At 35.4% G+C, this 15424-nt stretch overlaps 1 long non-coding RNA gene across 5 annotated transcripts in view; it reads left to right on the top strand.

Moving 5' to 3' along the window:
• The window catches only part of LOC308632269, a 371322-nt gene that overhangs the window by 248818 nt on the left and 107080 nt on the right, over positions 1–15424 (top strand). The window contains exon 4 of one of the 5 annotated variants that reach the window (XR_014018476.1): positions 242–398. The exons of the other annotated variants lie outside the window; for them this stretch is intronic. This is a non-coding gene — a long non-coding RNA (uncharacterized lncRNA). The remainder of the gene's footprint in view (positions 1–241; positions 399–15424) is intronic. 5 annotated transcript variants of the gene reach the window in all.

Genomic DNA, 15424 nt, shown 5'->3' with positions numbered 1-15424 from the left:
ACATTCTTGTTATACATGGTATTGTCTGATTTTTAAATTTTTGTTATATTGGTAACTGTACATTGTATTTCATTGTCCTTTTTTTTTTTTTGCAATTCTCTTATTGTTATGTACAGCGAATCTTTTTCTCACATATTTACTAGTCATTTGCTTTTCTTCTTAGAATGCATGTTAATATATTTTAGTCATTTTTATGTAAGCTTATTTGCCTTTTATTTTATTTTTTATTTTTTGGTACCAGGGATGCTTAAACACTGAGCCACATCACCAGCCCTTTTTAATTTTGAGACAAGTTCTCACTAATTTATCGAGGATCTCACTAAGTTGCTGAGAACTCACTAAGTGGCTTTGAACTTGCGATTCTCCTGCCTCAGCCTCCTGAGCTGCTGGGATTACAGGTATGTGCTACCACACCTGGCTTACTTCTTGTTGTTTGAAGAATTTAGAAGTGTAATCTTTGTTCTAAGCCTTCTCAAAGTTTACATATTGTATTTTCATTTTCTTCCTTTAATATTTTGATGACCAAAGGTTTTTATTATTAATGCAGTCATTAACTTTCTTTTTAATCTAATAAAATACTTTCCTTTTATAGTTAACTCTTGTTTCTCTACCCCAAATCATAGAGATGTATTTCAAAGTTTGGCTTTTTTTATATTTAAATCTTCAAAATATTTGAAATTCTTTTGTGTGTATGCTTTGGCCTTGGAGGTATAATTTCAATTTTTCCATATGAATAACCAATTTTTCTACCATCATTTATTAAACAGTCCCTCATTCCCCCCTGTGCAATGCTACATCCATCAGAATAATAAATTATACATATTCAGGACTTTGTTTCTGGATGTTTTTCTCTGTTCTAGTATTGTATTTGTTTATCATTGAGAAATGTCTCATTCTTTTATTTTTCACATCTTTATTATAAATTTTTTTTTCTGGTAGAGCAAGACCCCCTTACTTAACAGTATCAACTCTTCTTGGCCATTGGTCTATCGTATATCTATTAGAATCAGCTTGTTCAATGTTTCTTTAAAAATTTCTTGAAATATTTATAAAATTATAGTAAGACTATATATAAATTTAGGGATAATGTAATGTTTTAATAATGTTTAGCCTTGAGTTAAAAATCATGTTACTTCACTGACCTCAAACATCATTTATTTAGCTCTTCTTTAATGTCTTTCAATCAAATTTCATATTTTTTCAACAAATTATTTGCACGTTTTGCTAATTGTGTTCTTAAATAAAATATACATATATATGTGATACATGTATATTATATTACTGTTATTATTATATGGCTACCTTTTTAAAATTGCACTTGTGAACTGTTGTCAATAGACAAAAATGGACTTGTATCTAATTTTATTCCAAAACTCTTACTAATGCTAACATTTTGTATGTAGAACTTTTTTCATTTTCATTGAAGACAATGATATCACTCTTTAATAATGAAATTTTGTGTCTTCTATGCCAGTCTTTATAAATTTTTACATTTTGTTATTACCTATGATATCACTAAGATCTGCAACATAGTGCTTAATAGAATAGGTTGAAAATGAGGATTCTTCTTATTTTGATTCATTTTAAGTAACTTTTTCATGTATATTTTAATGTTAATTATAAAGAAAATATTCTAAGTAGAAAACTACTATACATTAAAATAGTTTGAATGGTCAAGATTTTAGAAACAACTGATTATAAATAAATATTTGAAGGACTATAGTAAGAGATATAATATGTAATAATCCAAGTGTAGTATTATGAAAAATTAAGCAGGTTTAAATTCCCCTCTGCCGTTCTTCAGTTGTGTGGCATTAGGCTTAATTTCTAATCTCTCTTCGCCTCAATTTCCTTATCTTTAAATTGGAGTAGGACAATATTACATAAGATCAACTGAACATTAAAATAGCCTTGACTTATTCTTTATTTTAAAATACAATATACAACAGATATTGTATATTAAATATACAACAGATCATGGCTGGAAATTTTTTGGTGGACACACAATCAGTTTAAGGAGTGTCCAGTGTTTTATTAGTTGGATAGATATTTTTATTATAAAGAATGTTGAATTTTATCAAATGCTTTTCTGCATTCTTAATATGATCATTTATTTTTTTCTCTTTTACTGTCAGTATGGCAAATGCCCTAATAGATTTTCTAATGCTACATTAGTCTTGCATCCTGGTGATAAATCCAATTTGATCATGATAGGATTTCATTTTCAAACACTGCTGAATATATAGTCCATTGTTACTTTGTTTCAGGTTTTTGGTCCTATATGCAGTTATCCATTCATCCTACTTAACCTATAAACTGCATTGAATGGATTTGCCACTCTGGTTTTCTTCTCACATGTCACACCACTCCTCTGACAGCATTATTATGTCCTTTTTACCCTCCTAATTTCAACTGAGTTGGCTCTAATATCAGTTCTTGAATTCTCCTCTTTTGAAATCTACACTTACTCCCTTGATATGCTCACTCTTTCATGGTTTTAAAAACCACTCATATGATGACTGTCATGTTGGATAAGAAGAGTTTCCCCAAACAGCTCATGTTAGAAAATGCAGCAATGTTCAGAGGTAAAATGAACAGACTAGGAGAGCTATAACGTAATAAGTAGATGAATCCATTTTGTGGATTAATAATTTGAATGGATTACTGGGTAATAACTCTGGGAAAGTGAGGCATGGCTAGAGGAAGTAGGTCACTAGAGTTGTGCCCTTGAAGTTTTTATCTTGTCCCTGGCTCCTTGCACAATCTATCTCTCTGCTTCTTGGCTGCCATGAGCAAAGAAGCTTTCCTCCTGTATGCCCTTTGGCCATGATGTTCTGCCTCATCTCAGGCCCAGAGCAATGGAGTGGACCAACCATGGACTGAACCTCTGACACCATGAGACAAACTTTTTTGCTTCTAAGTTGTTCTTTTCTTTTTCATTTGTTCATTTGTTTGTTTGTTTATGTATTTATTTATTCTAATTAAGTGTATATGACAACAAATGTGTTTTGATTCATTGTACACAATAGCAGCACAACTTTTCATTTCTCTGGTTGTACATGATATAGTGTCGCACCATATGTGTAATCATACATGTACCTAGGTAATAATGTCCATATCATTGCACCATATTTCTTGCCTCCAGTCAATCAAATAATTCTAAGTTGTTCTTGTCAGGTATTTTGATCACAGTGACCAAAAGCTGACCAGCACAACTGTTCTCTAAACTTCTGGTAGACAAGAGCTGACGTGATATCTCCTGAATGTCTACTCAACATTTAGAGTTTGACATATCTGAAAATAAAGTTTCTTCTCCCCCAACAGGCTTCACTTTTAGGAAATATCAATATCATCGTTGCAGTCATTTAGACAAAAGAACCTTGAAGTCTTGCTTGACTTTCATACCCCAAACCCACTATGTTAGCAAATTTCATTGATTCTGTTTCACAGTAAATCTGGAATATAACCATTTCTCATTGCTTTGTATCACCCAGTCCCAAGTGACAATGATTTCTATCTTAGGTTTTAGAATAGCCCATAACTTGCCTTTTTGCATCTGAATGTCCCTTTAGTCTATTCACAGCATGAAATCCAAAGTGGTTTTTGTAAAATACAAAGCATATCAAATCCTCTCAATATTGTCCTTTCTTAGTCATAGTGAAAACTAACATTTTCTTATAATAGTGTTGGAGCCCTACTTGATCCAGCATCCTTTATCTCTGTAACTGTATATTTTACTATTCTCCCTTCAAGTTCATTCTGCTCCAGGCTTCAGCCACACTGGTCTACCTTGCTGAAACAACCTAGACATATATTAACCTCAAGCCTTTTCATTTTTTGTTCTGTCTGCTTGGAATAATTTCCCTCCAAACAAAACATTGCTCCATCTGACACTTTCTCCTGCTCTTTACTCAAATCTTTCTCAGTGAGATTTACCATGGCCTACTTGTTAGGAGACAGACAGATGAGGATGGTGGGAACAAGAGGTTAAGAGAATAATTCTATAAAATCAGCCCACTGTGCTGACCCCTAATGCTGTCTTTTCTAAAAAGCAATTTACCTGCAGCTCTGCCCAGCCTAAGTGGACAGGATATGGCACATTCCTCAGCAAACTGCCTGTTCACTGCAGGAAAAATGCAGGCCCCCAAATAATGTTGATAAGAGAAACCCAAGTTACCCTGAAGGAGACTTTTGTGATGAAATCCTGAAACTCTGGGAGATAAGGTAGTTCCTCCTAACCATAAAATCTGTAAGAATGTATGGTTAAGAATCCAATTAAAACAGGTCAGCATGGGTCAAGTTGACCTAGAGTTGCCATGATAATGGGAACTTGAAAGTCCTATGTCATCCTACCGTCCCGCTGTCAGCCAAAAGTCAAGAGATGGACCTGGGTGGGATTCTGTCTGGAAACTTCTCTGGATTCTCAATAAAACTGGAGTGCAGGAGAGGCACATTGTCCCTTTCCTTTCTAAGAGGATCCAGTCTCTTTCTTGAGAGTGTCCCTTGTTTTCATTTTTTTTTAACCGATTCCTTCAATAAACTCATTACTGTTACTGTGAATGACATGCCTGAAATCTTTCTGACTTGGTTGCAAGAATTGGGGTTTGAAGGGGGGGGGCTCTTTGCATTGCCTCAGTTTCTCGGAATGCCCCAGCTCTGTTACATACCTATCTAAAATTGATTCTCTTTCCCATCCTACAGGCTTCCCTCATTTCCAGGTTTCCCTCATTGTTTATCAATACCCCATATATTATATAATTTATTTACTTATTTATTGTTTATATTCTTGCAGGGGAATACAAGGTTGATGAGATAGTAGTCTCTGTTAACATTTATAAATATTCCATGTGTACTTGAAAATGAAATACAACATTTTTTTATGTTTGTATTCCTCATTCTTTATATTCATTAGTTAAGCTTGATAATATTTAAATCTTCTTCATGCTTACTAATTTTTGGCTTACTTGATCAATAAATCACTCATATAGAATGTTAATATCTCCTACAAATTTATAGAGTTGTCAGTTTTTCCTCATCATTCTTTCAGTTTTTGCTCTAGATATTTTAAGGATTGAAGAGCTATGTAAATTTAGAATTATTGTCTCCTCCAGGAAAACGGAACCTTTTTTCATTATGTTGTAACTTTCTTTAACTCTGCTTTTATATATATATTTGTGGTAAAGCCTATTTAGGCAAGCATGAGATAAGCAGACCAGGTATCTGTGGCTAATATTTGCCTAGTTTGTTTATTTCATCCCCTTATCCTCAATATTTCTGTCTTTATCATAAGGCTTATTTCCTCTGAAGGGTGTATATTCCCTCTTCTTTTGTAACCAAGTCTGACAGTTCATGCTCTTTACCCAGAGAGTTCAGTTCATTCTTATTTACTATATTTTTTTTAAAAAATGATTTATTTTGACCCTTATTTTTATTTTTTTCAAGCTCATATAGTTTTATTAACATTTTTTTATTGGTTGTTCACAACATTACAAAGCTCTTGACATATCATATTTCATACATTAGATTCAAGTGGGTTATGAACTCCCATTTTTATCCCAAATACAGATTGCAGAATCACGTTGGTTACACATCCACAATTTTACATAATGCCATATTAGTAACTGTTGTATTCTGCTACCTTTCCTATCCTCTACTATCCCCCCTCCCCTCCCCTCCCATCTTCTCTCTCTACCCCATCTACTGTAATTCATTTCCCTCCTTGTTTATTTTCCCATTCCCCTCACAACCTCTTATATGTAATTTTGTATAACAATGAGGGTCTCCCTCCATTTCCATGCAATTTCCCTTTTCTCTCCCTTTCCCTCCCACCTCATGTCTCTGTTTAATGTTAATCTTTTCTTCCTGCTCTTCCTCCCTGCTTTGTTTTTAGTTGCTCTCATTATATCAAAGAAGACATTTGGTATTTGTTTTTTAGGGATTGGCTAGCTTCACTAAGCATAATCTGCTCTAGTGCCATCCATTTCCCTGTAAATTCCATGATTTTGTCATTTTTTAGTGCTGCATAATACTCCATGGTGTATAAATGCCACATTTTTTTTTATCCATTCATCTATTGAAGGGCATATGGGTTGGTTCCACAGTCTAGCATTTGTGAATTGTGCTTCTATGAACATTGACGTGGCAGTATCCCTGTAGTACGCTCTTTTAAGGTCTTCAGGGAATAGTCGGAGAAGGGCAATAGCTGGGTCAAATGGTGTTTCCATTCCCGGCTTTCCCAGGAATCTCAATACTGCTTTCCAAATTGGCCACACCAGTTTGCAGTCCCACCAGCAATGTACAAGAGTACCCTTTTCCCCACATCCTCGCCAGCACTTGTTGTTGTTTGACTTCATAATGGCTGCCAATCTTACTGGAGTAAGATGGTATCTTAGGGTGGTTTTGATTTGCATTTTTCTGACTGCTAGAGATGGTGAGCATTTTTTCATGTACTTGTTGATTGATTGTATGTCCTCCTCTGTGAAGTGTTTGTTCAGGTCCTTGGCCCATTTGTTGATTGTTGACCCTTATTTTTAAATAGTTGTGAAATATTTTTATTGAACTCTGTATTATTTTTGAGGGGTTGGGTTTTTTATTGATGCATAATAATTATACATGATGGATTCATTATGCCTTATTTGCACATGCATAAAATGAGTTTTGATCAATTTCTGTGTACCTTCCCTTTCCTTCCCCTCCTGCCCCCATCCACTTGATCTACTCTACTGTCATCCTTTTTCTTATTGTAGTTGTTGTTATTATTATTGTTACATTATGATTAGGGACATATAAATGGGATTCATTGTGGTATATTCATACATGGCTATGACATAGTTTGGTAGATTTCATCCTCAGTACTTCCCCATGCCCTGCCTTCCTCCCTCCCTTTTGACCCCTTTCTTCTTCTCTATTGGTCTCCCTTCTATTTTTGTGAGATTCCCCCCTTTTTAATCAATCTTTCTCTCTCTCTCTCTCTTTCTCCCACATATGAAAAAAAACATTTGACCCTTGATTTTCTGAGTCTGGCTTATTTCGCTTAGCATAGTGTTTTCTAATTCCATCCATTCATCAGCAAATGACATAATTTCATTTCTTTGTGACTGAGTAAATCTCTGTTGTGTACATATACCACTTTATCTTCACTTGTCCATCTGTTGATGGGAACATAGACTGATTCTATCACTTGGCTATTGTGAACTGTGCTGCTGTGTTTCACTATAGTTTGCTGATTTTAGTTCTTTTGAATAGATATAAACGAGTGGGATACCTGGGTTGTATGGTGGATCTATTTTTAGTCTTTTGAAGAACCTTGTTACTGCTTTCCAAGCTGATTGTACTAGTTTGCAGTCCTACCAACAAAGTATAAGTGTACATTTTACACCTAACCCTCGCTAGAAATTGTTATTTGTATTCTTGATTACTATTCCAATTGGACTAAAATGAAATCTCTGTGTAGTTTTGATTTTCATTTCCCTGATTGCTAAATAGGTTGAGCTTTCTTTCCCATATATTTGTTGGCAAATTTTATTTCCTCTTTTGAGAAATACCTTTGTAGCTCATTTATCCATTTATTGATTGAGTTGGATTTTTTGGTTGGATTTTTGGTGTTACGTTTTTTGAGTTCTTTTTATATTCTGGATATTAATTTCCTGTAGGAAGAGTAGTTGCCAAAATTTTTCTCATCTTCTGTAGGCTCTCTGTGCTTTTGTTTCCTTTTGCTGTGAAGAAGCTTTTTAATTTGATGCCACCCCACTTATTGATTCTTGGTTTTAATTTTAGAGTTTTAGGAGTTTTATTGAGCACCAATATGTTGGAGTGTTGACCCATGTTTTCTTCTAGCAGTTGCAAAGTTTCCAGTCTAATTCTTAGGTCTTTGATCCACTTTGAATTGATTTTTGTGCAGGATGAGAGAGTCCTAGTTTCATTTTTCTATGTATGGATAACCAGTTTACCCAGCACCATTTGTTTAAAAAGTCTGTCTTTTCTCCAAAATATGTTTTTGGCACCTTTGTCAAGAATCATATGACTCTGTCTATGTGGCTTTGACTCTGTGGTCTTCATGTCTATTTTATTTTATGCCAAAACCATGATAATTTTGTTACTATAGCTCTGCAATATAATTTGAGATCAGGCATTGTGATGTCTCTACCACTACGTTTATTGCTCAGTATTTCTTTGGCTATTCTGGTTCTTTTATTCTTTCATAAGAATTTTGGGACTGCTTTTCCTAGTTCTATGAAGAATATCATTTGTATTTTGATAGGAATTATATTGAATCTGTAATCACTTTTAGTAACATGGCCATTTTGACAACATTAATTCTGCCTATCCATGAGTAGGAGAGGTCTTTCCATTGTCTAAGGTCTTCAATTTCTTTCTTCAGTGTTCTAGAGTTTTCATAATAGAGATCCTTAATTAGATTTATTCCCATTTTGTCTTTTAGGCTATTGTGAATGAAATTGTTTCTCCAATTTCTTTCTCAGAAGATTCAATATTGGAGTAGAGAAAAGCCATTTATTTTATACGTTGCTCTTGTGTTCTGATACTTTGTTGAATTTATCATTGCTAGAAGTCTGTTCATGGAATTTTGGGGTCTTCTAAGTTTAGCATTATGTCATCAGTACAAATAGATGATTTGACAACTTCTTTTTCATATTTGTCCTTTTCTTGCCTGATTTGTCTGCCTACAGTGTCAGGAATTATATTGAATAGGAGTGGGGAGAGTGGACATCCTTGTCTTTTGTTCTTGATTTCAGAGGATATTCTTTTGGTTTTTCTCCATTCGGTATGATGTTGACTTTGTGTTTGTTGCATATAGCTTTTATGATGTTGAAATAAGTTCCTTCTATTTCTTATTTCTTCAGTGTTTTCAACATAAATGGGTGCTGGCTATTGTTGAGGGCTTTTCTGCACCTAATGAGATGATCATGGTTTTTTTCTTAATTCTATTTATGCGATGAGAGGCACTTACTCATGTGCATAAGTTGAACCAACTTTGCATCCCCAAGAAGAAACTAACTTGATCAAGATGTCCAATCTTCTTAATGTGCTTTTGAAAGTGAATTACTAATATTTTATTAAGGATTTTTTGCATCTCTCTTCACTAGGGATATTGGACTATAGTTCTCTTTCTTTGACATGTCTATCTAGTTTTGGTATCAGGGTAATACTGTCTTCATAGGTTGAATTTGGGAGGTCCCCTCCCTTTCCATTTTTTGAAATAATTTGAAGAGGATTGGCATTAGTTCTTTAGTGGTCTGGTAGAACTCAGCTAAGAATTAATTGATTGACCCTTATTTTTAGGCTATTTGTCCTCCGTTTTCATGTTTCAGATTTATCTTATTTCTTGGTTTCTTTGAATTGATTACCCCCCACCCCATTTCATTTTCCATCTCTCCTCATGCTTAATTTGAAGATAAGTACTCTACTTCTGTTTTTCAATTAAAATATTTAACATTCACACTTCATAAACTTAGTCTAAATTTAATTAAGAATTTTACTTTTTTTCCCCAAAATACAAAAACCTCATAGTCGTATTCTATGTGTTATAAGAAACAATTATAGAAAGAATACATGGACTGTAAGAGAGATGTGAAGGAATAACAGTGTCCCCCTTCCTTTTCCTTCTATATTTTCCTCCATAAAACTTATTATATCTAACTTTATTAATTTGTTTATTGCCTTCTTTCCTTCATAAACATGCAAATTCTACAGGACAAGATTTTTTTTTTTTTGCCATTTGCTCATTTTTGTTTAGTGTTTTAACTGATTCTGGTTATAGTAAGTGTGTAAGTGTTCACCAAATGTTGCTAGGTGGATGAATACTTCAGTTGCAAATATACAGTCCAAACCCACATGGAATTATCACTCAGCCTTTTTTTTTTTTTTTTGGCTTATATTTGTTGTTTGGTTTTGTTTTGCAGTGCTAGAGATCAATTCAAGTCCTTGTACATGCTAGGCAAGTGGTCCACATCTGAGTGACATCCACAGCCTTAGGTCTGTAGATAGAAAATTCACTTTTTTTGTGGATATATCTGAATGTATTTTTTTTTCATTTTTGTTCTTATAAGATATTTCTTAATGGAATGCAAATTATTTTCCAACAATCTGAGATATTTGAGGGTACTATTCTTCTACTCTGTGGCTACCCCCCACACACCGAAAAGTTATGTTTCAATTTAAATATTTCTTTATATGCATAATCTGTCTTTTCTCTGTAGTTGCCCTTAAGACCCTCTCTTGATCATTGGTGTAATTTGATTGTACTAGATCTAAGAATGGATTTATTGTATTTACTTTTCTTGGGTGTTTAATGACTTTTTGGATATGAGGGTTGACATCTTTTATTAATTTCGGGAAACCTCTCAGGCGTTGCATCCCTGTAGGTTTCTTATCATACTTTCTCTTCCATTATCTTTTCCAGTAGTTAGGTGGAGATTGCTCCTTTCTTTATATTCTTAACCTCTCTTCTACTTCAATCTCTTTATGTCTCAGTACTTTATTCTGCTGTTTCGTCATATTAAACTTCTAGTTACTTATTTGCTCTATAACTTTGTCTGTCTCCTCTATTGTTTAACCCTCTTATTGCCCTTGTAAATTTTCAGTGATCGTATTTTTAAATTTTAAGCATTCTACTTGAATATTTGTCAAACTAGTTAGCTCATTTTTGGTATTTACTTTTATTATTATTTCCTATTTTAGTTCTAAATGCAAAATCTCTGTGTGTTTGATTCTCACTAAGAGTGTAAGAGACTTCTGCTTAGTTGTGCTCCTCCTGAGAGAAGTGCCTTGCTTCTGCAGGTCTCTAGGGATGCTACTATGGAACTCGATGTACTTTAAAATTCTTGAGTCATAGTCTCATAAATAAAAAATAAAGTGTAAATTCAGACCCAAAGTCATGTGATCTCAAGGGATTCAGAGTTGCTGGCAAGACAGATCCTTTTTTCTCCCCCACTCACTGGGTAAGTTTTCTTCTGATTCACCATGCATACCCCTTTTATAAAGGCAGAGTCCACACTCCTATTCAAGGATATCTGAGATTATCTTCAAGCACAGAGGAAAGTCCAAAATCTTTAAAAAACAAATGTAAAGTAAGACAAACAACAAAGAGATAGTTAGCTTAGTCCAGCTATTAACAATGTATTGGAAAACTGATCTATGCTTTATTTACTGAGCGCTTCAATAAAGCAATTCATTTTTCTGATGGAAGGTTGTTTTAACCAGCTTTATGTTGCTGTGACAAAAAGACTTGACAAGAACAACTTAGAAGAATTATTAATTTGGCTCAGTTTCAGAGGTTCAGTCCATGGTCAGTTGACACCATAACTCTTTGGGCCTGAGGTGAGAGAACATCATGGTGGAAGAGCATTTAGTTCTAAATGCAAAATCTCTGTGTATTTGATGATGAAGCTCAGAACTTAGTAACCAGGAAGGGGGTGGTGGTTTTCTCAACAAGAACAAAATATAAATCCCAAAGTCATGCCCCAGTGACTTGTTTAGGTTACAACTCTCATAATCTAATCATTGTCCATCACACATGAGGTTTTGGGCAACACCACATGTCAAAACCATAATAAAGATAGTAGGAAAAAAAGTTTACAATTGCAAATACCACACAGAGAGGTACAAGATGACAATTAAAACATAGCTGATAATCATGCACTTAGACACTAAATTTAAGGGAACACTGGGAACTTCAAAATTCTGTTAGGGCAATTTTAGTTTAGTCACAATATTTTTCATTTTATTTGGTTCTTTTCAAAGTTAGTCTCCTGTCATATTTCCGATTCCTTCTTCTATTTGTGAAAATCATTTAAAATATTTAGTTTCATTGCCAATTTGATACCTCAATTATTTGAAGTGTTGAATGGGATCTGCTTCTGTCTTTTGGCTGGCTCTATTCATGCTTGGTTGTTTATTCATTTATTCTGCATTTTTTGAATTTGTGCTCATTCTAGAAATTTCTGTGGAAATCTTGCATGACCTGAGTTGAAGTTGTATCCTCTGGCATAGTTTTGAATTTGTTGGTGTCAGTTACCTGAGCAGTGCTATTGGCCTAAAATTAATTTTATGCAAATTCCTTGACTTCCCCTGTCAGGTTTTCTGCAATGTACTTGCTGAAGTGAGGAGGGAAATTATATGTCTGTAAAGAGAGAGAAGCTGGATGGTTGTGTTATCGGAGTCACAAGCACAAAAGGAGTCCAGTAGGAGCCCAATGCTTCTGTGATGGTATACTTCTATCACTTTGGCACCTGCTAGAGATGCCTAGCAGAAACTCCTACTGTGGCTGCATTTCTGTCTGTGTGTATTTCTGGTTCCACAGATCCTTAGGCACTATTCTCTAAGCCACTATTTCACCCAGGCATCTATCCAAGCCCTATCAGCCGATATGGCACAACATCTTGGTATACTTAAATGGCAAAGAATAAAACCACTTGCTGTCTCCCCTCTCCTTGTTGTTATCATATGTCCACTTGTTTTCTTCTGAATGGTAGCCAGAAGGGTGGACTTACCTTTCCCAGCAACACTCATGGCCTTAAAACTACTCCTTAAATAGGAGGTCAGGGAACTCAAAATATTTGCATAGTTAACATGCAGTTTTGGCAATGGCTTGTTTTCACTCTTTCACTCTCTGCTTATCAGCATGACTCCTGGATGTTTCTTTGCATGTCACAGCTGAGGTGCTCAGGATTGTATTTGACCAAAGTAAAGAGACAAAGCCATGTGGCAAACAAGCCATATGTTTATGACCTACAGCATAAGTGGCCAAAGTCCTTGGGTTCTCAGAGCTTATGGCATAATCCCCAGTGATAATTCAATTATTTCCCAGGTCTTAGTAGTGAGAGGCAAGGAGTGGACATGTTTGTGTAGGATATTACCACCCAGGTTTATAACTGAAGGACCATCTCCAAAATTTAAACTCAAGGAAGAGAAACTCTCATAATTTACCTGAGTCAGAGGTTCATTGAGTCAGAATATCTTAACAAGCAGATGGATTTTTTGGTAGTGAATCTCTTGGCTCCTGGGGATAGAGGAGTAGAAAAGAGAGTATCCTCCATGCTGACTTCCTTGACATGCTTTTATATGTGTGGATGCATCTTCTTCCCTAGTCATGCAAAGCCAGAATGTTCTACGAAAAAGAAATATCAGATGCCACTGTATGTTTAATTTTTGTCTCTTAATTAAGAAAATCCAATTCTGCTACCCAGAGGATAAAATAAATAAATACATAAGGCGGAAATGAGACACAGATAGAAAGTAAGGAGTAGCTTATGAGTCATAGAGGAAACTAAAAATGTGAATAAGTGTGAATACCAAGTTGCAACCTGCGAGGTATATTGCATCTGGTGAAAGTACATAAAGCATTTGTGTGTTGAACATGGGTCAGAAAGATGCAACACAAACACTGTAACTTGCTGAGGAAAATGGAAAGCCAGGTAAATGTTAAGTATTCCAAAAGCACAGATTATATTTCCTCCGGATTGAGAGCTGTACCATACCTGAGCTCTTATGTACCCTATTCTGGTCCAAGTATCCTCTGTCCATCACATATGGTCTTTATTGTCTTAACTGTTTAGAATATTAGTGACTATTTATTGCCAAAATGAGTAGAAGACTGGCCAGGAGTTGATCTTAGCAAGACAAGGTCATCACCCCTTGTCGCCTCTCTTCTCTACTTGCTATATCCCACATAGTTAACATTCACTTCCATTGTTCTTCCTTCTCTAGCTCATTATTAAGGATTTTGGTATGGGAGCCTGAAGTTAGACAAATAAGAACCTGGGGGGTTGTATAAGGCCAAACATGTCAGATGTGAAAGTTGTAGATGTTACATATGCAGTCCCCCAAAACAGGTCTGCTTATCCCTGCTCTGTCTAGCTCAGCCTAGAGTTATGAACCTTTGAGGGGGGTTGGCATGCCCTGCTGTCCTCTTTTCTGGGGAAGCTATTCTTTACTCACTATATTCTGTGATTCTGGTGGGGTTTTCTGTCATACCCCTCAACGTCACTTGACATCGACATCGAGTTGGACTTGTGACCAAGTCTGGCATACTTTACTATAGTATCTATTATGTCTACTTGAACTGGAGAAAGAGGGACCTGGTTTTGAGTTCATGGGCCAGGAGATATGGCTCTCTGAGATATGAGATATGAGATATGGTTCTCCTGCCATAGGAAATCACTGTCAGTAGAAGAAGAGAATAAAATCAGAGACAAGTAGATTTGAGAGACTGGTATACAAAGAAATGATGACGTCAGTGGCAGCTCCTTGTTCTAGTTCTATTTGGTCCTAGAGCTGCCCTTGCTCCCTTGATCTGTACCTTGGTTTCTGTGAGCCCATCCAGTTAAATGGGACTAAGAGCCCCTTTTAGTTAAGTGACTTTGTTCTGAGTTTTTGTTATGTATATAAAGATTCTTGGAAAAACAGAAATTAGCCTTTAGAAGTGGGGTATCAGGCTTTAAAATTCAGAACTGATTGATTTCAGCTACAGTGTGGTTGATGAGATTGCCATTGGACTGAAAATGTGGAATTAGCTTGAAGTGATCCTAAGTGGTTGAATGCTTATCTACCATCTCTTGGTATCATAGACCAATTCCACATACCAAGATGGGGTCTTTAAGGATTTGGAAGACAGTTGTAAGGATATTAGAAGTTGTTGGCTTCTTATGATTATCAGAGGGTTCTAATAAAGTGAAAAGGCTTATTATCTTCGGACATAACTAACATCAGAAAAGGAACAACATTCAGCGTTGTTAATGACAAGCCCTTTCCTCCTGTCTGCAGAATCCTTCCTGGTTCTGTTCAATCTCTACTCTGCATGAAATCTTCCCCAACTACTCCAACCTACTCATTCATTTCTTTAGGGGTTCATTCTTCATTTACCACCACTGTGTCAGAAATTGGACAAGGTGCTAGACATTTCAACCAACTCTGCTAGTTTTTTGAATATGATATGTTAATAATACATTTTTTTTTACTGACGTTACTATTTAAAAACAGCTCAGAACTCTAAATCTATGGCAGTAAAAGGGGAGAAGTCATGTGATACTCCTACAGAAGGAACCACAAAAAAAAAGAGGCATATTCAGCAACAGAAATTGAATGCCTACTATGCAGCTTTGATGTGACTTGACATGTCTCTGGGGAGCTCATAGATTCCTAGAAGCATTGTTAGAGTTACATGTAGGATCATGGTAAATTATCAGAAAACCCAGTTGCTGGGCTTCTTTATATAGGGATTATATTTCATTCTTATCTAAAATCAACTCTGGCCAAAGGATATGATGATATATTCTGAACATTTGTACAACAGCCAAAACTACAAAATCACATTATGAATTGGGAGAATTAAATGGGACTGTGCTGCTGAATGAAGTTCCTTACTTGGTGTTCAGATCTCTTTGCTACACATTTCCTGTTTGTGCTC

The sequence above is a fragment of the Spermophilus citellus genome, assembly GCF_964194105.1.
Source record: "Spermophilus citellus genome assembly, chromosome: 13".
NCBI lineage: Eukaryota > Metazoa > Chordata > Mammalia > Rodentia > Sciuridae > Spermophilus > Spermophilus citellus.
Note: the sequence above shows the minus strand (reverse complement) of the source record. Positions and strands in the feature narration are given on the sequence as shown.